The sequence below is a fragment of the Physeter macrocephalus genome, chromosome 5 (assembly GCF_002837175.3).
Source record: "Physeter macrocephalus isolate SW-GA chromosome 5, ASM283717v5, whole genome shotgun sequence".
Classification (NCBI taxonomy): Eukaryota; Metazoa; Chordata; class Mammalia; order Artiodactyla; family Physeteridae; genus Physeter; species Physeter macrocephalus.
The window spans coordinates 91965272-91991281 of NC_041218.1; the positions used below are offsets into that span (position 1 = coordinate 91965272).

General features: G+C 41.4%; 1 protein-coding gene and 1 pseudogene across 3 annotated transcripts in view; one reads left to right on the forward strand and one right to left on the reverse strand.

The window, feature by feature from the left end:
* Window positions 1–935: 935 nt before the first annotated feature.
* NAMPT (nicotinamide phosphoribosyltransferase) overlaps window positions 936–26010 on the reverse strand; it is a 66032-nt gene continuing 40957 nt past the window's right edge. The window contains exons 14-19 of one of the 3 annotated variants that reach the window (XR_008617453.1): window positions 25760–25834; window positions 7219–7417; window positions 6510–6526; window positions 3278–3557; window positions 2310–2390; window positions 936–2098 (exon numbers count right to left, since the gene is read on the reverse strand). The gene's annotated coding sequence lies outside the window, so the exon portion shown is untranslated. Of the gene's footprint in view, window positions 2099–2309; window positions 2391–3277; window positions 3558–6509; window positions 6527–7218; window positions 7418–22511; window positions 23828–25759; window positions 25835–26010 lie in introns of those variants that run through there. The other 2 variants (XR_003679951.2, XR_003679952.1) reach the window with 2 other exon arrangements.
* LOC112062212 (uncharacterized) lies at window positions 3685–3780 on the forward strand (annotated as a pseudogene).

The window sequence follows — 26010 nt, forward strand, 5'->3', positions numbered from 1 at the left end:
GCGGCATGTGGGATCTTCCCGGACCGGGGCACGAACCCGTGTCCCCTGCATCGGCAGGCGGACTCTCAACCACTGCGCCACCAGGGAAGCCCTAGGTCTTTAATCCATTTTGAGTTTATTTTTGTGTACAGTGTTAGAGAATGTTCTAATTTTATTCTTTTATATGTAGCTGTTCCGTTTTCCCAGGACCACTTATTGAAGAGACTGTATTTTCTCCATTGTATAGTCTTGCCTCCTTTGTCATAGGTTAGGTGACCATAGATGTGTGGGTTTATCTGTGGACTTTCTATCCTGTTCCACTGATCTATATTTCTATTTTTGTGCCAGTACCATACTGTTTTGATGACTGTAGCTTTGTCATATCGTATGACGTCAGGGAGCCTGAGGACTTTGGATTTTGATTGGACAGTCATTTAAGCTCAGCATCTGGAAACTTAAACTTATGGACATTAAGAAGCATATGCTGGGCTTCCCTGGTGGCGCAGTGGTTGCGCGTCCACCTGCCGATGCAGGAGAACTGGGTTCGCGCCCCGGTCTGGGAGGATCCCACATGCCGCGGAGCGGCTGGGCCCGTGAGCCATGGCTGCTGAGCCTGCGCGTCCGGAGCCTGTGCCCCGCAACGGGAGAGGCCACAACAGAGGGAGGCCCGCATACCACAAAAAAAAAAAAAAAAAAAAAGAAGCATATGCTTAAAAAAATACCCATTAACCTTAATGTCAGACTCATATTTTTGTAATCTTTTTGAAGTGTTCCTTAGTAACTAAGAGGTCTTGTTTTGAAGAAATATATATATATGTATAAAATTCAGCCACTCCTCTAGTTTCACTTCACTTTTTTTCTGCTAAATCCAAGTAAAATGAAATGAGAGAATTTTTTCGAAATTTTATTTTTTTATTGAAGTATACTTGACATACAACATTCTATTAGTTTCAGGTGTACAACATAATGATTCAACATTAAAGAAATATTTACAGCAGTTATCTTTGAGTTGTGGGATTGGAATGGGGTGTGTGTGTGTGTGTGTGTGTGTGTGTGTGTGTGTGTGTGTGTGTGTGTGTGTGTAGTTTCCTTCTTGATGCCCCACTTTCCACTAATCATTGCCTTCACACTTGCAGACTCGTATTTTTTTTTAAAGGAGCTCACCTACTTACTGATAGCAGGTGTAGGTTTTCTTGTTGAATGCTCCTGCCTACAAGATTTTAGTTTCTCAAGGACCAGGACTAGGCCTCTACCCTGTTCCTCTTCTTCTGGCCTGGCTCGCTCAGCCTCAGGCTGCCCCCACCAGGTCCTGGAGGGTGTCCTGGGCAGATGAGAGCCTCTTGGCCCTGTGCCCCTTGATCCCTGCACTCTCATGGGCACCCCACATGGGGTGAGGGAGAAGGGGAGGCAGCTGGTCCAGGTTCGGGTAAGCATGGTGATGGGAACCCACAATGCAAGAGCCTCGAGTTCTCTGTACCAATCATTAGACTTTCAAAGTTGCATAAAGTATAAGTCAGAGGCCCAAATGCTTACTAATGTCGAATCAGCACAATAAAGTAATCAATAAACAAAATTGTCTGGGAGGAACAGACTAAACTCAGAGCCTCTTCCCATGAATAAGTATTTGTGGGGACAAAGGATTTTTGAAGTGAATCAGCTCATTTATTTGTAGAGATTTGGGGAATTGTCACAAGGGCCTGAAAGGGTAATGAACATAGGAAACTCTCAATGTTGGGATCATCATGAAAGAGCCTTTCATGGAAAGGAGAGAGACTAGCACAAAATGTGTTTCCTCCCCTTAAACCATAGATTCTTCTCCTTGCCATGCTTTCCTGCAGACAAGGAAGGCCTCTAGCAGAGAGAGTGAGAATAAAAAGGGGAAAGGAGAAAGTGGAGAGAGGACATTTGAGCTGGTAATGAGGATGAAACCCCGAGAGGCAGTGAGTACTTCAAACTGGACCATGAGTCATAGAGCGACGCATAGGTCTGTGGGCCACTTTCCTTTCTTTGCCCCCAGATCTTGGCATTATCTTGACTTTCATCTCTATGTTCTGCTTGTAGCATCTATATTCCAAAGGGCAAGGCCATTTTTAACATCTTCATAGCTCCTACATGCTTCCTGTCGGAAGGCAAACTCGTTAGAATACATCTACATCCCAAATTAAATATAATTTTTTGGTAAACATTTTTGACAGGATGTTACGTTGAACCATAGGAAACTGCCATTTTTACAGACCCCCAGAACAGTCACACATTAGCAATTTCATATTGTTCAATCTAATAATTTTGTCTTTGAAAGTATTTGGCTGTAAGTTCTGCCTTTAATTTACCATTATTTGGAATCCCCTGGTGGTCCAGTGGTTAGCACTTGGTGCTTTCACTGCAGTGGTCCTGGTTGGGGAACTAGGATCCTACAAGCCAAAATAAATCAATAAATCAATAAATCATAATTTACCATTAGCTAAGATTTCTCTGCAACTACTACATAGAGGCTGGGAATTTACGTAAACTGAGAACTTGTAACCTACAGATTATTATTCGAGGTAATGATGCTCATAATTTAGATGCTCATAAATACGAAAGGGAATAATTAATGGAGTTGACTTAAGTGGCATCTGTAAACTGTCCTTTAAACATTTATTAGCTAAAACCTCCTCGTTGTTTTAATTTCGGGGCTGTGGCCGGTTGGCTCCTCCTGGTGGCAGGCCCTGATGAGTGATTAGTGTGCGGGAGGTTTATTAGAGGAGATGCTGGGCTAGCACCCATGGGGGAGGGGAAGGAGCCACACTGGACAGAGGCTGGGCTGTAGGGTTGTCACAACCCGCCTCAGCAGCCGCATAGAGAGCTTGGAGCAAGGATGGTCTTCATGCTGTCCGGTCTGGGGTGCCGGTCGCTGGATACAGGCTGCCATCAGCCCTGGGAGGGGACTGTCCAGAGAGAGCCAGCAGCTGAGGGCTTTAGCCAACGATGTTCCCAGAAGCTGAGGAAACAACCCTGTTGTCCTGACGTGGGGATCTAGTTAGCAAAACACAGCATCCACGACAGTGCCATTTCCTTTAAGGTCTTCTGGTAGCACCCTAGCACTGGGCCTGGGGGACGGGGGTCAATGGCTTGTGTGAGAAGCTGATGGGGCTTGAGGCTTTTAAATAGACTTTCGGCTTTTAGGGAGAGAAAGGCTTTCAAATAGACTTAAGAGGAAAAGGGAGGGTATTGGGTGAGACTAGCCAGCAGATGTCAAGGTGGAGAGAGCTCTGGGTAGGGTCCCGAGTCCTGCCTGTTGGATCCTCACTGGTCTTACCTGTGAATCAAGGGCGGCACAGACCTGATGAGCCCCATCTCTTCCTCCAGCCCTAGCACTGGGCGGTGCTCTGAGTCTCACCCCAGTGACCCCAAAGTAGAGCAAAACAGAGTCACTAACGGATTCAGATTTGAATTAGGCAGTTTGTGAATCTTCTCCTCGTTCCTTGCTCACTCTGGGGATTGGTGAGGCAGAGATGAAGCCAGGATCCAAGCCAGGCCATTTTGCAGAGAATCACATTGATTGCTCCTTCGTCTGGCTCGGGACTCTGAACAGGCACCTGTGTGAATAGGACAGTCCGTTTCATCACTGAGCAGCAGGCAGCAGGTCACAGAAAGAAAAAGAAGAAAGAAAAATTGGAGAGGAGCCACGAATTAGAAAACCGATGGCTGAGTCACACGCCCGCTGTGCTCACGTGGGCAGCACCTAGAGTCATACAGAGACAATTAGTGTGGCCCCTGGGCAAGGATGACACAGCAACACGGGAAACATCCTGTATTTTTTCAGGGGTGATGAAAACGTTCTGGAGATGGATAGCAGTGAATGGTTGTACAATAATGAGAATGCACGTAATGCCCGAGTACCGTGCACTTAAAATGGTTAAATGGTAAGTTTTAGGTTATGAATATTTTGCCGCAGTTTATAAAAAAAAACCAGACATGGCCGTAAGGGATGGAGGGTTGGATAAAGATGCCATAAAGTAAAAGTCATGCAATTACACTGATGAAATCAATTACAGCCAAAAAGTAGCAAATCTCAAAACCCACATGCAGGCAGCTACGTGCACACCCTGGTATAAATACAAAGTAGCAGAAAGAGCCAACCTGGATATCAGCTGGGTTCAAAGCCTAACTCTGCCACTTCCTAGCTGTGTGACCTTGGACAAGACACCTAACTTCTCTGAGCCTGTTTCTTATTTATAAAATCAAAATGATGACATTGGGGCATCCCTGGTGGCGCAGTGGTTAAGAATCCGCCTGCCAACGCAGGGGACGTGGGTTCGAGCCCCGGTCCAGGAAGATTCCACATGCTGCAGAGCAGCTAAGCCTATGCACCACAACTACTGAGCATGCGCTCTAGAGCCCGCGAGCCACAGCAACTGAGCCCACGTGCCACAACTACTGAAGCCTACCTGCCTAGAGCCTGTGCTCCGCAACAAGAGAAGCCACAGCAATGAGAAGCCCTCGCACCGCAACGAAGAGTAGCCCCCGCTCGCCGCAACTAGAGAAAGCCCGCGCACAGCAACAAAGACCCAATGCAGCCAAAAAATAAATAAATTAATAAAATAAATCTATTAAAAAAAATTTAGGATGCCAGGGCTTTAGTCATGGTTCTGCCACTGTGAAAACATGGGCAAGTCACTCATTCTTCCTGGATTTTGATTTTCTTGTTGTGAAACAAGAGTTGTACTCAATGACCTCTATGATTAGTTCCTGCTCTAACTTGCTTTTGAGCTTCACAATTTCAGAGCACTCCAGACCTTTACTGGAAAGTGCGTGTCCAGGAAAGGTGAAACTCAGAAGAGCCAGTTCTGTTAGTTTGCTAAGGAGACCATAACAAAAGTACCAGGAACTGGGTGGCTTAAACAATGGAAATTTACAGTTGCATAGTTCTGGAGGCTAGAAGTCCAAGATCAAGGTGTCTGCAGGGTTGGCTCCTGTGAGGGCTTTGAAGGAGAACCTGTCTCACACCCCTCTCCTAGCTGCTGGTGGCTTACCAGCAGTCCTGGCATTCCTGTCTTCTCTGCCTTCATCTTCACGTGGCATTCTCCCTGTGTGTCTCTCTGTCTCTATGCCCACATTTCCCTTTTTATAAAGACACTGGTCATATTGGATTAGGCCCACCCTAATGACCTCATTTTAACTTGATTACCCTTGTAAAGACCTTATTTCCAAGTAAGGTCTCACGCTGAGGTACTAGGAGTTAGGGTTTCAACATATCTTTTTTGGAGGACGCAATTCCGCCAGCCCATAACAGCAATCATGATATGTGGTTAAATATTTCTGTGTGGAAGGAATGAAGAAGTGGACTAAAAATAGGTTTTTGAATTTTTTCAATTAGGTGATACCCTTTTTTTATTTCTCTGGAATACCTGAAGTTGAGTTTGTCAGGTATTATCGGGTTTGAGATGCAGTGTCCTCTCAAATGGTTCCCTCTAAGGAAATTTTACGCGTTCCTTTTTTTCTTCTCCTGCTTGCTTGTTCCCCTCATTCTTTTGTGTCTCCAACTCTCATTGTATTAATTCTTACTCCATTCTCCTTCATCATCCTACCGGGATCTCAGAAAATAAGGGAATATCTGTTCTTTATTCACTATCCAGAGTAAAAATGTAGCCATCATTCTCACTGAATCATGACTTGTGCTTTCAAAGCCTCTTTTCTTCCTCCCCACTTTTCCAGGGACTCAGAAACCTTGGGCCTGGAAGGGACCTGAGATGCTTTCTGAGCCCCAGGGGTGGCTTGGGTCTCCTTGAACGGCCTATATTTTTAGGCTGGGCATGACCATCTCTCCACTTTTCAAGTATATTCGATATCTCTTTCTTATGTCAATTTAAAATCCGTTTCCCCATTCTGTCACCAGTGAGCTCTTTAGAGTGTGACAGAGCAAAGCCATTGCATCTCCCGTGGGAAGCCCTTGGAAGCAATACCAGCTACGCAGGTTCAGACTCCTCGTAACATTTGAGAGGTAGTTTTCTCTGGTTCTACTAGTTATTTAACCAGTCAACTTCAGGGTCTGTGACTAATTAGTTGAGGTAACGTGGGTAGGTGATATAACCTCTTTGAACATCAGGCTCCACATCCTTGAACTGAGTTACAGCTAAAAGACTCGAATTTAAAGGGCCTGCTTTCTTCCTGTCCAGCTTCACTTTTCTGAATCTCAGAAGATCATAGTACTGGTGGCTTTCCTGGTGGCACAGTGGTTAAGAATCCACCTGCCAATGCAGGGGACACAGGTTTGAGCCCTGGTCCGGGAAGATCCCACATGCCACGGAGCAACTAAGCCCGCGAGCCACAACTACTGAGCCTGCGCTCTAGAGCCCACGAGCCACAACTACCGAGCCTGTGTGCTACAACTACTGAAGCCCGAGTGCCTAGAGCCTGTGCTCTGCAAGAGAAGAGTAGCCCCTGCTTGGGGCAACTAGAGAAAGCCCATGCACAGCAACGAAGACCCAGTGCAGCCAAAAATAAATAAATAAATAAATTTATTAAAAAAAAAAGATCACAGTACTTACCTTCCCTCATGGGACTGCTGTGAAATCAAAGGTGATAGTATTTGTCAATTTTTGTTGTTGTTGTTGTTGCTAGTAACTACTGCTGCTGTTGCTACTATAAAGGGCCTGGCAGGAGTTCCTCTTTCTAGGCTGGGTTAACAGCAGAAGTAAATGAAAAACTTTTGCTGCAAGGCACCCTGAGCTAATAGGAAGTGGTTGGGGACAGGATGTGTGGGAAAGCCAGGAGGGTTATTCAAAGAATTATTTCCAGGGCTTCCCTGGTGGCGCAGTGATTGAGAGTCCGCCTGCCGGAGGCCCGCGTACCGCAAAAAAAAAAAAAAAAAAAAAAAAAAGAATGATTTCCAACCTGTGACCCAAGTTCTGATTGTTAGCCAACTTCTAGAGCTGTCTGGGAAATGGCCAAGTTCAGTTCTTAGAAGAGCAAACCTGGGAGAAGTGCATTCACTGTTTTGGAACAAATTAAGCAAAACACAGGATGACTGGCATCCTTTTGATCCCCTCCCTCATCTATATCAAGAACTAGCCCCCTTTGATTTTAGGGACTTTAAGGAAAAAGGTACAGAAATGAGTTCTTTTGTTAAAAAAAAAAATCACTAAAGAAAATAATAGGGGTTTGTATCTTCCTGGCTGGTCCTCTTTCTCACACATCTCTCTTGTGGCATGAAGTAGAACAACAGAACTCTGTGTGGACAGATTACAGTGCACTTACCAACAGAACTGAATGGGCCCTCCCTTGTGGATGTGGCTCAGAGACTCCCACTTGGTAGCACTGATGGCCAGTTGGGTCCTTTCCACGGAACCACTGAGCGTTATTTCATCCTTGGGGTTTGCAGGGTGAGTTTGCAGCCATCCTGGGCTTCTTGTCGCTCTAGTGTCTAAGAGAGCATCTGGTGGTCTTTTCAGCCACTCTAATGAAGAGAGAAGAGAGGTTGCTTTCAAGAGCCCAAGGCTTCGCATCTGTCATGCTTACACACGAATGATTTTGGTATCCAGAGAATCACATCAGGAGCCAGTTAAAGCCACTCCTAAATTATTTATCTGGGTCAGATTTTTGTTCACTCTCTTATTCAAGATAAAGAGACTGTTGCTCTGATAGTATCATAAAACCTCTTAACGAATCTTCCATGTTTGCTCTGTGCCTTTCTGATACCCTAGTGATTGTTAATTTTTGTTAGGGACCTGACCTTGGTATAAAACTTCTACAAAATTTACCCAAATCTTTATTACCTCTACGTGTAATCAGCTGAAAACTTGTTATGTAGCATTGGTGAAACCAGCTGGTAGTGGTATGAATGTATATTTAGAGATGACAGAACTAAGGAATCTGAAACTTTATCATTAAAAAAAACCCTAAAGTAAGCAAAATATAAAATATACATAATTTTTAAAAGATTAAGGTGTCCATATTAGAGCAGTCGTTCTCAAACTTTTCTATCTATCAGGGTTACTGCAGTAGGTCCTTGGCATAGCCTTTCAACATCTGTTTTTTAAAAACTCCCCTGACTGGCTTCCCTGGTGGCGCAGTGGTTGCGCGTCCGTCTGCCGATGCAGGGGAACCGGGTTCGCGCCCCGGTCTGGCTGGGCCCGTGGGCCATGGCCGCTGAGCCTGCGCGTCCGGAGCCTGTGCCCCGCAACGGGAGAGGCCACAGCAGAGGGAGGCTCGCATACCAAAAAAAAAAAAAAAAAAACTGCCCTGATGATTCTGATAGGCTCCATTCTACAAAATAGTCTTTTATATTTTTAAATTCAAACTCTGTCAGCACTGGCCCTTGTGCTGTTAGTTGTTCTCACTAACCCAATTAATTCCCTTCACTTTAGCTATAAACCATAAGCTGAACTTATTTATTGCATACTTTAAAAAAATATTTATTTATTTTTGGCTGTGTTGGGTCTTTGTTGCTACGTGTGGGCTTTCTCGTTTCAGCGAGCAGGGGCTACTCATTGCGGTGTGCAGGCTTCTCATTGTGGTGGCTTCTCTTGTTGCAGAGCACGGGCTCTAGATGCATGGGCTTCAGTAGTTGTGGCACGTGGGCTCAGTAGCTGTGGCTCGTGGGCTCTACAGCTCAGGCTCAGTAGCTGTGGCGCACGGGCTTAGTTGCTCCGTGGCATGTGGGATCTTCCTGGACCAGGGATCGAACCTGTGTCCACTGCATTGGCAGGCGGATTCTTAACCCCTGTGCCACCAGGGAAGTCCCTATTGCATACTTTTAAAACATTTAGACTAATTTACAAAATCTTAGCTAAGGAATTCTATTGCTCACAAAATAATTTCTCTTTCATCCCTGTTAAGTTTTTCTTTTGTCTTTAATCCTCTTCTAGCTAAAAACAAAACAAAAAAAACCCCCAAGAAAAACAAGAGCAGTGAATAATTTGAGAAAAATCCTTTAAGTGGCCATGTACATGTGTTTTCATGCGTGCAACTGTGTTAGCCTAGGGCTTTTTGGGTTGCAATATCAGAGTCTACCTCAAATGAGCTCAAGCAGAAAAGTGAATTTATCGGCTCATGGAACTGGAAAGTCCAGGGATGCAGCTGTGTCAGCTTGATTCAGAGGATTCGAATCACTCCAACTTCCTTCATAATCTGAGCCTTCTTTTCTCTCCTTGGACATAGGCTTCCTCCATGTGGCTAAAAGCAGTGTCCACAAGCAGCCTGAAATTCACAAACCCATAGCCAAGTACCCTAATAGAAAGACCTCTCTTCTAATGTCTGCTTATTAATTCTATGGAAGACTCCATTTATTACCCCTGCTTGGGTCCCATCTCATTGCTGTGATGGTGCACTGTGATTGACAGCACCACCTAGACTATATGGAATGTGGAGGAACCCTCCAGAGAAAAGGTTACTCTAGAGTAGAGGTTAGCAAATTGGTTTCTCAAGGGCCATAGAGTAAGTATAGGAGGCTTTATGGGCTACATAAATCACTGCTGCATATTCCTTTTCTTTTCCTACTAAGCTTTCTTTCACACTGAGGAAAAAGTACTGGGAATAGGATCAAAATTGAGCAGAAAAAGGAAAATAGTGACAAAGGAAAGAGGGAATGCAGAAAAAATGGGTGAGGGTAAATTGGAGCATAATTTAGAAAGTATTAAGGCCATATTCCTTATTACAAAAGAACACAATGAGCTCTAGAGCTGTGAGGCTAGAAAAGTGATTATTGGCATCCACCCTTTGTGAGAGTAAAAGGAAAATTCATTTCACTTAAATAGGAGCAACTGGAAAAGACTGGTTAATGTCCATACAAAGTTCTTATAAGAAAAAATATAAGGAGCAGAATAATGTTCCTTCAGATAATGAAAGCACACAAGAAGGACATGGTCACGAAAGAGATGAAAACCATAAGCTAAATGTAAAAAAAGCTAAAATGAAATAAGAAGATGATAGAAGCATGGAAGAACAACATAAATCAAAGGTACAGAAACTCATACATGAAGTATTTGGAAAAATAGGAACATATGAAAATAAAGGTGACAGAACTACCTCAGACAAGTATTGGAAACTTAAAATCATTTCAGCAATAAAGATTAAACTATACTGAATACAAGAACAAATAAACACATATAATTCATTTTATTTATTTTTATATATTTATTTTTGCTGTTTTTTGAAATATAGTTGATTTAAAATATTATATTAGTTTCAGGGTACAACACAGTGATTCAATATTTTTATAGACTATAGTCCATTTAAAGTTATTATAAAGTATTGGCTATATTCCCTGTGCTGTACAATATATCCTTGTAGCTTATTTATTGTATACATAGTAGTTTGTACCTCCTAATCTCTTACCTCATCTTGCCTCTCCCCCCTTTCCTCTCCCTGCTGGTAACCACTAGTTTGTTCTGTATGAGTCCGTTTCTGTTTTGTTACATTCGTTTTACTTCTTTAGATTCCACACATAAGAAATGACATACTGTATTTGTCTTTCTCTGTCTGATTTATTTCACCTATCATAATACACTCCAGGTCCATCCATGTTGTAAATGGCAAAATTTCATTCGTTTTTATGTTTGAGTAATATTCCATTGTGTGTGTGTGTGTGTGTGTGTGTGTGAGAGAGAGGGAGAGGGAGAGGGAGAGGGAGGGAGGGAGGGAGATATCACATCTTCTTTATCCATTCATCTGTTGATGTATACTTAGGTTGCTTCCATATCTTGTCAATTGTAAATAATGCTGTGAACAGTGGAGTGCATATATCTTTTCAAATTAATGTTTTTGTTTTCTTTGGATATATACCCAGGAGTGCAATTGCTGGATCATATGGTAGTTCTATTTTTAGTTTTTTGAGGAGCCTCCATATTGTTTTCCATAGTGGCTGTACCAATTTACATTTCCACCAACAGTGCACCAGGATTCCCTTTTCTCCACACCCTAACCAACACTTATTATTTCTAATCTTTTTGATAATAGCCATTCTAACAGGTGTGAGGTGTTATCTCATTGTGGTTTTGATTTGCATTTTCTTGATTAGTGATGTTGAGCACCTTTTCATGCACCTGTTGAGCATCTGTATGTCTGGGAAAATGTTCAGATCATCTGCCATTTTAAAAATCATATTGTTTGGGGTTTGTTTGTTTGTTTGTTTGTTTACTATTGAGTTATATGAGTTCTTTATATAGTTGGGGTATTAACCCTTATTGGATATGTGATTTGAAAATATTTTCTCCTATGCTTTAGATTGTCTTTTTATTTTGTTGATGGTTTCCTTTGCTGTGTGGTAACTTTTTAGTTTGATGTAGTCCCACTTGTTTATTTTTGCTTTTGTAGCCTTTTTGCATTTTGTTGCCTTTGCTTTTGGTGTCAAATCCAAAAAATTATTTCTAAGACCATCGTCAGGGAGCTTATGTTTTCTTCCAGGAGCTTTATGGTTTCAGGCTTTATGTTCAAGTCTTTAATCCATTTTAGTTGATTTTGTGTATGGTGGAAGATAGTAGCCCAGTTTCATTCTTTTGCACATGGCTGTCCAATGTTCTCAGTACCACTTATTGAAGAGAATATCCTTTCCTCAATGAGTGTTCTTGGCTCCCTTTTAATAAATTAATTGACCATATATGCATGGGTTTATATTCGTGCTCTCTATTCTGTTCCACTGATCTATGTGTCTCTTTTTATGCCAATACCATCCTGTTTTGATTACTATAGCTTTATAATATAGTTTTAAGCCAAGCAGTGTGATGCCTCTAGCTTTGTTATTCTTTCTCAATGTTGCTTTGGCTACTCAGAGTCTTTCATGGTTCCATCCAAATTTTAGGATTATTTGTTCTATTTCTATGAAAAAATGCCGTTGGAATTTTGATAGGAATTGTGTTGAATCTATAGATCACTCTGGGTAGTATGACTATTTTAATAATACTAATTCTTCCAGTCCATGAGCACAGATGTTCTTTCCATTTATTTGTGTCTTCCTCAATTTCTTTCATCAGTGTCTTACAGTTTTCAGAGTATAGATTTTTCACCTCCTTGGCTAAATTTATTGCTAGGTATTTTATTCTTTGTGATGCAATTGTAAATGGATTGTTTTCTTATTTTCCCTTTCTGATAGTTCATTATTAGTGTAAAGAAACACACTGATTTTTGTATATTGACTTTTGTATCTTGCAATCTAATGAATTTCTTATTTCTAACAGGTTTTTTTTATGGAGTCTTTAGGGTTTTCTATATAAAATATCATGTCATCTGCAAATAGTGACAGTTTTACTGCTTCCTTTCTGATTTGGATGCCTTTTATTTCTTGCCTAACTGCTATGGCTAGGATTTCCAGTACCATGCTGAGTAAAAGTGGTGAGTGGGCATCCTTATTTTGTTCCTGATCACAGCAGAAGAGCTTTTACATTTTTTCCCATTGTGTATAATATTAGCTATGGGTTTGTCATGTATGGCCTTTATTATGTTGAGATATGTTCCTTCTATACCAACTTTGATGAGACTTTTTATCATGAAAGGATGTTGTTGAATGCTTTTTCTGCATCTATTGAGATGATCATATGATTTTTATCTTTTATTTTGTTAATGCAGCATATCACTGATTAATTTGGAGATGTTGAACCATCCTTGCATCCCTGGAATAAATCCCACTTGATCATGGTGTATGATCTTTTTAATGTATTGTTGAGTTTCGTTTGCTAATACTTTGTTGAGGATTTTTACATCTGTGTTCATCAGGGATATTGGCCTATACTTTTCTTTTCTTGTAGTATCCTTGTCTGGTTTTGGTATCAAGGTAATACTGGTCTCATAAAATGAGTTTGGAATTGTTCCCTCCCCCTCTATTTTTTGGTAGAGCTTGAGAAGGTTTGGTATTAATTTTTCTTTAAATGTTTGCAGAATTCACCAGTGAAGCCATCTGGTCCTGGACTTCTTTTGTTGGGAGGTTTTTGATCACCAATTCAATCTTCTTACTAGTAATTAGTTGGTTCAGAATTTCTATTTCTTCCTGATTCAGATTTGGTAGGTTGTGTGTTTTTAGGAATTTATCCATTTCTTCTAAGTTGTCCAATTTGTTGGCATATAATTGTTTATAGTAGTCTCTTATGATCCTTTGTATTTCTGTGGTTATCAGTTGTAATGTCTCCTCTTTCATTTCTGATATTTATGAGTCCTCTCTCTTTTCTTGGTGAGTTTGGCTACAGGTGTGTCTATTTTGTTTATCTTTTCAAAAAACCAACTCCTAGTTTCATCAATCTTTTCGATTGTCTCTCTTTCTCTTTTTGTTTATTTGAAATCTTTCTCATTTCTTAATGTAGGCATTTATCACTATGAACTTCCTTCTTAGAACTGCTTTTGCTGCATCCTATAAGTTTTGATATGTTGTATTTCAATTTCATTTGTCTCACAATATTTTTTGGTTTCTCTTTTGATTTCTTCTTTGACCCACTGGTTGTTCAGTGGCATGTTGTTTAATCTCCAGGTATTTGTGAATTTTCTACTTTTCTTCTTGTAATTGATTTCTAGTTTCATACCATTGTGGTCAGAAAAGATGCTTGACATTATTTCAATATTCTTAAATTTATCAAGACTTATTTTGTGGCCTAGCATGGGATTTATCCTGAAGAATGTTCCATATATGCTTCCAATAGACTGTTGTGTTTTTTTTTCTCCCCTGTGCTACATGGCTTGTGAGATCTTAGTTCCCTGACCAGGAATTGAACCCGGGCCCCCTGCAGGGGATGCGCAGAGTCCTAACCACTGGACCACCAAGGAATTCCCTCCAACAGACTTTTAAGAATTACAAGACAATTTGCACACTGACTAGATAGATATTTGATGATATTAAATTGTCATTTTTAGGTGTAATGAAATATATTACAAACAATGAAATTTGGGTTTCATTTAGAATGGGGTGAAAATGAATTCCTTCTCACTTCTGATATTCTATCATAGGAATCAGCTCATTGATATTGCTAAAAATTTGTTTGGAATAGATGCTACTATTCCTCATTAAGAAATGTGCTTATAGATATATGGGCTATTTAAGTGTCAGAAACTTTTGAAAAGGAGCTAGCTCTGAACACAGACATATAAATCTTCAGATATATGTGATAAGCTGTGAAAACAAGAAGTCATCGACTATGCTATAGAATGCTATCTTTCTCACATTACTCTGAAAAAACAGAGATAGGCTGAGAAACTAGTTCTTTTTAGTCTACTTAAATCAAAATAGAAATATGGGTTCAAATTATTTGAAAAGACCTGATTTGTTCTTTCGGGCTAGAGCTTCTTTAAGCAAATGTGTAAATTCACACAAATAGAGGAACTGAAAAACAGTTTTTCTGCAAAGTACTAATTATCACTCCTAATGTGGGTCTCTTAGAGTGAAAGTGTTAAGTATAATCTCTTTGAATATTCTGTATATTCCATATATCTCTGTATATCTATACTCTCTCTGCATATTCTTAAACCAGTAGATTTAGAAAAGTTTTCAAAAATGAGATTGGATCAGGATATGTGCTGAATTGGCACCTGGCGAGTTAGATTGCTTTGAGTATTCCAGTCCGAAGAAGGACATATTCCAATCAAAGGAATCTGTCCTGTGTCTAATAGGCTCAGCCCCTTTACCAGGGTGTGAGTGCAGGATCTCCAAGTACATAGTCTACACAAGTTGCTCCCAGTTTCCCACGGTACCACGTACACTGGAAAACCTTTGAGAGCTTAAGGAAGAGGTCAGGGTGGAGAGCCCACCTCTGGTTCTTTTGATGGTTTTGCTCTTAGGGGTTGGTTGGCTGCAGATTTGTTAGGGTGCTCTCGCCTCCCTCTTTATGTTCTTTGCTCTCTTTTCACCCACAGCCCGAGCTGGCTGAGGCAGCAGTCTGGATTGCTGTGGACCTTCTGGACTGCCTGCTCTTTCTTTCCCCATTTGGAAAGCTCTGCACGTATGATTTCTTATTTTTCACCCCTTGTCCCAAACCTGCAGGCAGTCAGCTGCCTGAGAAGTTGTTTTGATGAGGTTGATACAGCCCTTCCCAGCTCCGACCGGCTCCTCAGTGAACAGCCTAGGTCAGAGTCAGAAGGAACTCAAGACAGCTGGAAATGCCCTAGCTAGTCATTCTCAAGTAGCTGGGTCAGATGAGGCACCCGAAGAAAAGAGTCATAGAGACTGACCTACAGCCCTGAGACCTGCAGGAGCTGATTGATGGAGAGCCGGTGTGTGATTCTGGCAGCAGAAGAGCAATAGACAATGCACGCATTCACACACACCCATACTGCACACACGCTGACCAAGCACTGCAGAACCTCATGGAAAAATAAAGTGCCAGTTGTACGTCTAGAGTTTGGCAGAGAGTGGCTCTTGGAGGGGACTTCCTGGAGGAAGGATAGAAGGCCAGATATGGAGTGAGATGCTGCATGTGGACAGGCACAGGGGTGAGGGAAAGAAGGAAGGCCTCTTCGTTGTGGCTGATGTAGTGCAGTCAGGAAGATGAGCATGGTGGCTTGTGGAGTCGCACAGCCCTGGCTGGAAGTCTCACTCTGTTCCTTACTAGCTGGTTACTTTCTCTTTGTTTTCGTCAGTTGTTTCACCTCCAAAGTGGGGAAGATGACTACCACAGAGAGCTGCTGAGGGGGTTAAGGAAGGCCATTCACGCCAAGTACCTGGCATAACACAGAGTTAGCGAGCGAAATTTTTCATTTCTTTCTTCACCTAGGAAATGGCACAATGAGAAAGTTTGTTTACTCACCACATTCCTGAAGCTCATCTGGTTATAGTTGGAGCCCCTAAGTTTGGCTTAGGAGCCCACATGATGCGGGGCTTCCTGGAGAGCTATGATCTTGTGTGTATAAGACCAGGGTGGGTGATGCTGTACTGGGTCCATTTAGGCCCGTGGTTTTCAACTGCATGTCATGACCATTAGTGGTTCAGGATCCCAATTCTGTGGGATAGAACCAGCATTAAAAAAACCCAGTAGAGTAGGAGATAACCAAACAGAACAGATTTGGCTGTATCAGAGGGCACTGAACCAAGTAAGGGTTTCAGTAACATATGTATACGCGCGTGACGGAGCTGCAGTATGAAATGTGTTTCTTACTGAAGGTGGTTGTCAAAAAGAAAAAACAAACAAACAGGCAAAAATTATGGTGTGGAGGATCAGAGATTTTATTTAGGGAGTTCTGACTACCCTGGGAGTTCAGGACTTCTGACCAGTGAATTCCTGAGGAGATCTTTGTACCATTTGTAGTAATCTGGGGGTCTGTTGGGGAACCATCTCATGTGACCGTTCTTTGCATAAAGCAGCTGGAAATTCTAGTCTGGAATTGCCCACGAGATGCAGATGAATGAGGGCTACTTGAATGGTTGACCCATTCCCAATGATCTTCTTGCCTTAAAAAGCATGAGTATTTGGCTCCAGGTAACGAGGACCTGGGGGCATGGAGTAGGAGAGGCAGGTGGAGGGTGAGATGTGGCTGGACCGTGAGGGATTGGAGGGAGAAGAAGTGAGTGTTTCTAGGATTATGAAGTGCCATTCGCTCAGCAGGCACCCGGTGAATGTCTTCCGGGGGTCAGGCCCCAACTTAGGCCTGAGACATGCATGCACGGCTAAAAGGTCAGGCATCGTGCCTGCCCTCACAGAGCACAGCATCTAGTGGGGAAACAGATGAGGGCCTACCAAAGTAGTTATTTATTTATTCCAATGAGTTATATTTTTTGCCTATTAAGAGTTGATGTGTCCCTGGATATAACATGGGACTGAAATAGCTTTTTAACTGTTTGTGGCACATATATTACTTTGTTCTCTGTTCCTCGTTTCAAAACTAGCTGACACGGAATGAGGTATTTCTCCCTCTCTGTGTATATACATACACACACACGTGCGCACACACGTGCACACATGTACACGATGCTAAATTAAGTTGCTTGTGAGCTTTGGGATCCTGTTTTTTCAATGGCCTCGTGACTCCCAGTGGCAGAAAGCTCCCCTCACCTACCTCCAGCAGTTGGGAAAACTCATTTCCAGAGGAGTCCGGGGCACCTCGCTGTCCTGGCTGATGAGGCCAGCACTTGTAATTCTGTTCATCAAAAATGCTTTTTGTCATTTCTTGGTAACAACAGCAATACTTGCCCCTTGTGGAGAACATAGATAGCAGAGAGAAGTATAGACCTAGAACTCTTTTGTACATGGAAATTATTGTTAGAAACCTCTTTAGAGGTTAATTTTGTCCAGGTTATCATATGCGAAAAGAAGATTTTTAACAAATTGAAGCATAGTTGATTTACAATGTTGTGTTAGTTTCAGGTGTACGGCAAAGTGATTGTTTTATGTATGTCATCTACTCTTTTTCAGATTCTTTTCCATCATAGTTTATTACAAGGTACTGAACATAGCTCCCTGTGCTGTACGGCAGGACCTTGTTGTTTATCTATTTTATATAGTTTGTATCTGCTAATCCCAAACTCCTCGTTCATCCCTCCCCACCCCCTTTCCCCTTTGGTAACAAGTTTTCTATGTCTCTATTTCTCTTTTGTAAACAAGTTCATTTGTATCATGTTTTAGATTCCACATGTAAGTGCTATCATATATTTTGTCTTTCTCTGACTTACTTCATTTAGTATGATCATCTCTAGGTCCATCCATGTTGCTGCCAATGGCATTTTCAGTCTTTTTTATGGCTGTAATATTCCGTCGTGTCTGTGTGTATACGGGTGTGTGTGCATTACATTTTTGTCCATTCATCTGTTGACAGACATTTAGGTTGCTTCCATGTCTTGGCTATTTTAAATAGTACTGTTATGAACATTGGGGTGCATGTATCTTTTCAAATTAAGAGTTTTTTCCGAATATACGCCCAGGAGTGGGATTGCTGGATCATATGGTAGCTCTAGTTTTAGTTTTTTAAGGAACCTCCATATTGTTCTCCACAGTGGCTGCACCAATTTACATTCCCACCAACATTGTAGGAGGGTTCCCTTTTCTCTACACCCTCTCCAGCACTTATTATTTGTAGACTTTCTGATGACCACTGTATTGACAGATGACTTGTAGACCATTCTGACTGATGTGAGGTGATACCTCATTGTGGATTTGATTTGCATTCCTCTAATAATTAGCAATGTTGACCATCTTTTCATGTGCCTACTGGCCACCTGTATGTCTTCTTTGGAGAAATGTCAATTTCGGTCTTCTGCCTATTTTTTAATTGGTTTGTTTTTTGCTATTGAGCTGTATGAGCTGTTTGTATATTTTGGAAATTAAGCCCTTTTCAGTCGCATCACTTGCAAATATTTTCTCCCATTCTGTAGGTTGTCTTGTTGTTTCGTTTATGGTCTCCATTGCTGTGCAAAGGCTTCTAAGTTTGATTAGGTCCCATTTGTTTATTTTTGCTTCTATTTCAATTGCGAAAGGACATGTTTTGACGTTACTAGATGGAAATGGTTTGAAGTCATTCTCCTCTTTCCTCCCTGCAGGAAAAATGCTGTGACCTTTGTTTCCTCAGGCAGGCTAGGGTGGTGACAAGTTGTATAAACCTCACAGAACCATTCTTGGCCATCTTTCACGGTGCCTTGTTCTCTAAGCAGAAAGGAGGACACTGCTGGTGAAGTTTTAGGGTGGAGGTAATAAGGTTTGTAAAGCGCTTATGGTCCTGCATCAATATTTGGGTAGTGGTTTATATAGAGCAGTGAGTCTCAACCAGAGATGATGGGTGTTTACGAATTCTCTGGTGGTTTATCCAAACTACACAGACCTGCTGTATAGCACAGGGAGCTCAGCTCGGTGCTCTGTGGTGACCTAGATGGATGGGATGGGGGTGGGGTGGGAGGGAGGGGAAGGGATATAGGTATACTTATAGCTGATTTACTTCATGTACAGCAGAAACGAACACAACATTGTAAAGCAATTATACTCCGATAAAAAAAAATTAGAAAAAAACAAAACAAGAAACAAACTACACAGACACTTTTAACTGTCACATTCAGGAACGTATCAGACGTTCAGGAGTAAGTGTATATTTCAGAAAAGCCCCACAGTTAATTCTTACCCTATCCCTCTCCTACTCCACCTACTGATACAAAGGGGAATGCATGTAAACCCTGCTCAAAGATACAGACAGTAGAGTTGAAAAATATAAGCATTGGAAGCTAAAGGGTTCAGGACAAAAATGAACAGGAGGCACTATTTCTCAGATGCATCTTTTCCTGCAGTAAAGCGTCCACTGACATCCCTAAATGTGGCTTCCCGGGCATCAGCATAACCTGAGGGGAGACAGCTCTTTGCCAGAGGTACACATTATCCCCAAAGCTTGGTAAATACAGCTCTGAGCCAGGGCAGGAAGGCTCTCTTCCTTGTGAGTGCCACACTTTGTTGGCACGGCTTGGGAGCCCAGTGATGTAATGTGTAGTTTCAGCCTGCCTTGTTCAGAAATACCAAGCAAACAAGTCCTCTGATTTAAAGGAAAATAGCAGCAATTATTTTCAGTAAATGGTTTGATTTAAAAAATATTTTCATCCTTTTGGCATCTTATACTTTAGACATGTCTCTTGTAAGCAGCAAACAGTTGGATTAAAAAAACATTCTTTTAACTGATTGTGTAGGATATGTTTATGTACTACTGACATATATGTTATATATATTGAATGTATGTAGCATGCATCCTATTATTATTATTTTGCTGTTTTTGTCCCACTTGTTTTTGTTACCTTTTCTCTCACTTTTGGCTGCCTTTTGAAAAATTCTGATCTTTTCCTGTTAGTTTGAAAGTAACATACTTTGTTCCTATTCCTATTAATTCAACATACATACTTAAGCAAGGTCTAAAATTGATCAATAAGTTTAACCTCCTTCTGACGATTCAAGTGCCGTAGAACACTCTGAATTCCATTTACCTTGCTCCTGAGTTATGCTATACCTGTAGATTTTAAATATTGTTTAAATCCACAAGACATCATCGTTTTTTCATATAGTCAATTTTGTTTAGTTGCCCCATATATATTTACTACTTCTATTGCTCTTCATCCATCTCTTAGAATTTGCTTTAGTGAAGGTATGCTAGTGACAACCTTTGAGTTTGGTGATCTGAAAATGTCTTTATTTTCATTCTTGAAAATTATTTTTCATGCGAATAGGGTTCTACGTTGGTAATTATTTCCTCTTAGGTCATCGCGTTGTCTCCTGGCTTCCACTGCAGCTTGTGGGATCTTAGCTCCCTGACCAGGGATCGAACCTGGGCCCTCAGCAAAGAGAGCACAGAGTCCTGACCACTGGCCTGCCAGGGAATTCCCACAATCTCTTTTTCTCTGGCTGCTCTTAAGACACTTTCTGTACTATTGTTGATTTGCAGTTTCACTATAACATGTCTGGGTGTGGCTTTTTAAAATTTATCTTGCTTGGGATTCACTGAGCTTCTTTAATCTTTCACCTGTTGCTTTTTATCAGTCCAGGTAAATCCTGAACCCTCAGATCTTGAAATATAGCTTCTACCCCATTTTCTTTCTTCTTCTTCTAGAGCTCTGATTAGACATACGTTAGGCCCTTCCCCTCTCATGTTGCTTACCTTCTTTTTGATTTTGTCCGTTTGTTTTGTGTTGCGTTCGGAATAATTCCTTCTGACCTGTCTTCCCTTTGGTTCCCTCTACGGCTATCTAATCTGTTAATCTCAGTTTCTGTATTTTTTATTTACACAAATTCCGTTAATCCCTTTTTCAAATCTGTTATTAAAAAGATTTCCTATTCTGTGTAGCTTCAAGCTATTTCACTAACAAAAATACTATGCATATTTTATAATGTCTCATAATTTCCATATCTGAAACTTTTGGATTTTTTTGGTCACTCTCATTCATGGTGTCCTGTTTCCTTGTGTGATTACTTTTTGAGTTGCTCATTTTCCTTAGAGTATTATTTTGGGAATTCTTTGAGGCTCAAGATGAAACAGTATCCTTTCAGAGAGGACTTGCACTCTGTCAAGCATTTAGGGAATTCTCCCAGTCCAGTTTAATCTAAATTTACAGCTTGAGGTTTTTGTAACATGTACGGGGTGTGAATTTGGGTTGCAACTAGGTGCAAGGGCTAGCTTGGAGTGACAACTTGTCAGAGGTTTTTCTTAGCTCGGTCTGCCCAGAGCTAAAGCAACTTTTCTTGCTGTGCCCTAGTGGTGCTGGGGTAAAGGTTTACTACTGATTCACCGTCATCCTGAAGCAGCCCTTTGCGGGACCTGCTTTATAAAGGGTCTTTGGTTCCTGTTCGCGTGTCCTGTCAGGCCCTAGAAACTGAAGCTCATATTCCTCAGGTTTGGTAGATACCCCAGGACAAAAGTACCTTCAGTACTTGCTTCTCTATTCCACATCCCATTTTCACTTGGATTTTGACCTGGTAATTTCTTACTGATCTGTTTGTTAGTTCAATACAAAAAAAAAAAAAAAAGTTACCCATTAGTTTTGGTTTTTAGTGGAAGGTGGTCAGAATTACCTAGTCTGTTTACATTCTGGAAACAGAATCGTCTAGTTATAAAAATACAGAGAAAGCTTTTGTCAAAAGTTTGGTGTTGCTTGGTTTACAGAGAAGATTCTGTTTCTCCATCTGTAAAAGAGACATTTAAAATAGCCACCAATTTTGGACTCTGCATCAATGAAGTCTGTAGAACCCCTTGTGAGTTGAATTAAAATCATATTTACTTACTTTGCCTTGTTCCAAAAACAATTTAAGGTGATTAAAACCTTAAAATTTCTAAGAGCACCACTAGACGTTCAAATAAAGAGGGAAGGGCATTTGGTAGAGAGCACCCTTAATCTCTGCTCTGCAATTACAGGCATACGTCATTATTTTACCGCACTTTGTTTTGCTGCGCTTGTCTTCTTACAAATTGAAGGTTTGTGGCAACCCTGCATGGTCAGGTGATGGTTAGAATTTAGCAATAAAATATTTTTAAATTAAGGTATGTACATTGTCTTTTTAGACATGATACTGCGCACTTAACTGACTGCAGTATAGTGTGAACATAACTTTTATAGGCACTGGGAAAGCCAGAAGTTCATGTGACTCGCTTTATTGTGAACGTTTGCTTTTTTGAGGTGGTCTAGAAGAGAACCCGCCATATCTCCGACGTCTGCCCGTAACTAGGAGTTCTCATGGTGGAGTCTGTGTAGCAACCCCCTTAAGTTATAGGCAAATTGTTTTATTTGCAAATGAGTTTTTCTCTGAAGAAGGTCCACAGCTGTAAGCACAGTCTCAGAGGTCTAAGGTCCAAGGAAAGTTATGAACTACTTAAGTAAATACAAGGAAATATTAGGCAAATAATTTATCCTCTTTATATGTTAGTCTTCTAACCTATATTTTGATGAAACAAACACTTCATGAATTTACTCTAAGGGTTTTCCAAAAAGACAGTAATATGTGAACATGCTTTGAAAAAGTTATCCGTGTTTAAAAAAACAAAAACGTTTAGTAAAACGTTCTACTGGTTTTTTTTGTTTGTTTTTTGTTTTTTAACACTTATTAAAGTGTTCAGGGTACTACAAAGGGTACCAAAACACTGTGGAAAAGTGTTCATCTTAATGACATTTATTCAACAAACATTTAAATGTACTGAATGCAGGAGATACAGATGAATAAAACACCATTCTATATTGCCTCATGCAGGACCCAGAACCATGGATTGTAAGAGCTGTTTTAGAAATACACTCAGTACCTATGGAGGCCAGAGGACGGGCATGTGGGGTGGGGATGGCAGATGAGCGAGTTGTTGCATGATTCTTGGGGGTGTTACCACCTAACACCTAAAATGAGTTAGCCAAAGGCAGCATAAGTAAGGAGAGGAGTAGGGAAATGGCGTGATGTGTGTGCACGTGCAGGAGTGTGTGTAGGCAGAGCAAGTAGGTGATGCTGGCACAGAAAACAGGGCAAGACATGAGGCTGCGTGTGTGGCAGGGGCCAGATTAGGGAGGGTTTTGTGGGTTAGTTTGGATTCTGAGCATTTTTGTGGGCTAAAGACAACACCAAATGCTTTAAGCAGGGGACTGAAATGATTCGATTTTGGTAGAACACAGCAGGATGGGGAGGGGGCTAAGGATGGAAAATCTAGTTAGGTATTTTTTGTATTGTTTCAGGAAGAGATTTGTGCGCCTAAAGTGGGAGTGGGAGAGAAGATAGATTATAACATTATTTAGTAGGTAAATCAATAGGAATGTGTAATTGAGGACATGTGTAGGGTAATGCAGAGGGAACTCTGGCTTGGGCGGTTGGCTGAACCCCCAAATGAGGTAGAGAATCAGGAGGAATATGATAAGTTTGGCCTTGTCGTATGTGAGTAGGTATCTGGGTGGAAATGCATCACAGGTAGAAAAGTCTGGGCTAGAGAGAGAAATGCGTGGAGGCTTGAGTAAACAGGTGATTGCTGAGAGCATGCGAATGGCTGAGATCAGCTGAGATAAATATGGAGATAAGTAGGACCTGCCAAAATTGAAAAGGTAAGTGTGTGAAGAAGAGCCCCAGAGAGAGAAGGCACCCGAGCTGTTCCTGCACAAGATGAAGCAGTTTCAAGGACTGAATTACTAACAGTGGCAAATACAGGGGAGAGCCTCCGGTAAGATAAGAACTAAACACATTCGTTTGACAATCAGGAGGCCTCTGTTTTGTTTAATGAGCGATGAGAACCAGATGGGAGATGAACAGCAAGTGAGGCAGTAAATGGAGAGGAAGTGTACACAGAGTTTGGATATGAAAGGGAGAAGGGCGACTTAAGCTGGTGCTATCAAGGGAGTGACTTTTTTTTTTTTTTTTTTTAAGGACTGGAGAAACAGGAACATGTTTGTTGGCTGAGGAGGAAGGACTAGAATGGGAGAGGTTGAAGATAAGAGTTGTTTTTTCCCAGGCTCAGAGTTCAGGCTACTTAGGAAGACCTAAAAAGAATAAAATTTGTAGTCAATCCATCAGGAGGGCTCCTCAGCCCAACAGCTGATCCATCCATCTTAATAAAAACTACAGAACATCTTCCCTAGTTGACCTCAAAGAAGTAACAGCTCAGTAGGCAATTACAAAATTAGATAAGAAAATAAAGTAAGTCAGGATAACTATATTTTTAATAGTATTTTGCTGCCAACCAAAGAAAGATGCTTCTTTTCTCTGGGATGAACGTAAATCAATGTAAACCAAAATTGTATTTTTCTGCAGAGATTATGCTATAAACTGGTAGAAAAGTCGATTGACAGCTTATTCTACTCGCCAAGAGAACATTACGAGCCCTGAAAAGTGGTAAAAAGATGCCTTGTGAATACACCAACTAAGTCACGAAGAGTCCTATATACCAGTAAGGTGAGGGGTCAGTCAGCCCATGTGAGAGCATGCAGGCAAAATTCTTGATTACCGAGGACCCATTTTCATGTTAGTTAAAAAAATTTTGGTGAAGTCGGTAATTTGAGTGAGTCTAAAATTCCATTCAAGAATATATTTCTCTTTGCTGGAATAACAAATAAATAAGTTTTAATGGAATGAAGAACTGTGAACCAATTAAGATAGAGTTGTCTCTGGGGGGAATAAATAATAGAGAAACTTTTGAATAAAATAAAATAATCTGAGGTGGGAATAACCTGAATAAGAGGTGACCGATTTTAACTGGCGCAGAATGCTTTGGCTGGTTTCTTTAAAAAAGAAAATGTGACTCTTAAGACATTAAAAACAAAAATTCAAAAATGTATTTAAAGGCTGGAACACTTGGGCCTATGTCAGTTGAAAGGGGATGCTGCAGCAAGCTAGCGAAACCAAGAAATTTTAAACCGAGATTATTCCTTCCTTTCGTCTATTCATTAACTCAACAAATATTGCTTAAGCATCTGGTAAAGGACATCAAGCCTTTGGCAATACACAAAGCACTTTTTAATCAGTTTGTTACTTGTCCACGCACGTTTGGACCCTTCCAGGAGGCGGAGCTCCTCCTCTTGCAGGCTTGCCTGCGTCAGCGGTCTCCACTGTCTGATCCCTTTGAGGCTCACACCCCTCCTTGTTGCTGCCTCCTGCTCCCTTCCTTTCATTCACTGAGCACACTGCCACCTGACTTAGTTTTCCTCTCCACTGCGACTCTGGATGATCTTAATGTCTACCCGTCCAACCCACTTGTCCTCTTAGGTTTCGTGATCTTGTTTTGTCTCCAGTGATCTCCCTTAACTTCATGTAGCCACTGCCAGGTCATGCCTTGGATCGTCCTACACCACGAACTTGCTCCTCTCAGATCACTAATCCAAGCATCCTGGTCTCAGGCTAGCATTTTCTGTCCTTCCCAAGCTGCTTGTTCAACAACTCCCAGTAGATCAGAGCTGTCGTCAGACTGTCCATTGGGCTCTCTACTGTCTTCCCAACACAGTGTGTTGCGTTCACGTCCTTACCCATTCAGTTTAAGTACCGTAGGACCCTTTTTCAACAAGTCAATTTTAATAATTATTCAGTTATTGTCCTTTGTTCTATTCAGACTTATCTGGCAAAACTCCAAGTTATCTCTATTTTCTGTGCGTCTGTACCTAGGCATCAGGGTGTTACTAGGGAGGGCAACAGAAATAAAACCCCAAGAGGCAAATTTTCAGTATAAGTTCTCAATCACCAACTAGTTGGGGAACTATAGAATGGTGTGGAGGACCCAACACCTCTGGGCACTTTACTCTCCACAATAACTGTTTTAAAACTTGCATTTTCAACCATCTGCCCTGGTCTCAAATTTCACAGAGAAAACCAAAGCCTGCATACGCACTAGCTTCTCCTTTCTTCTAGATTAAAAGCACTCTGTCCATCGGAAGCCAATCCTTTGGACCCCATCCTCCTCCACCTTCTTTGGAACCCAATACCATGCTGATTCCTTTGACTCTCTGGTCTTCCACTTCTCCCTTTTTCCTGGGTCCTTCTCAGAGATAAAGCAGTACCTAAAAAGGGAAAGGGAGACACACTGTTGCCTCATTCTCTCCTCCTTCACACTTCCAACATTTGGGAGCTGTGCAAGGTAGCTTCTTTCTGACGTCTACCCCCTCTACTACCTGGAAGGGCATGTCTCTAAGCTGCCAGTTATTTCCAGGAGGTCAAATCCAATAGATGCTTTCGA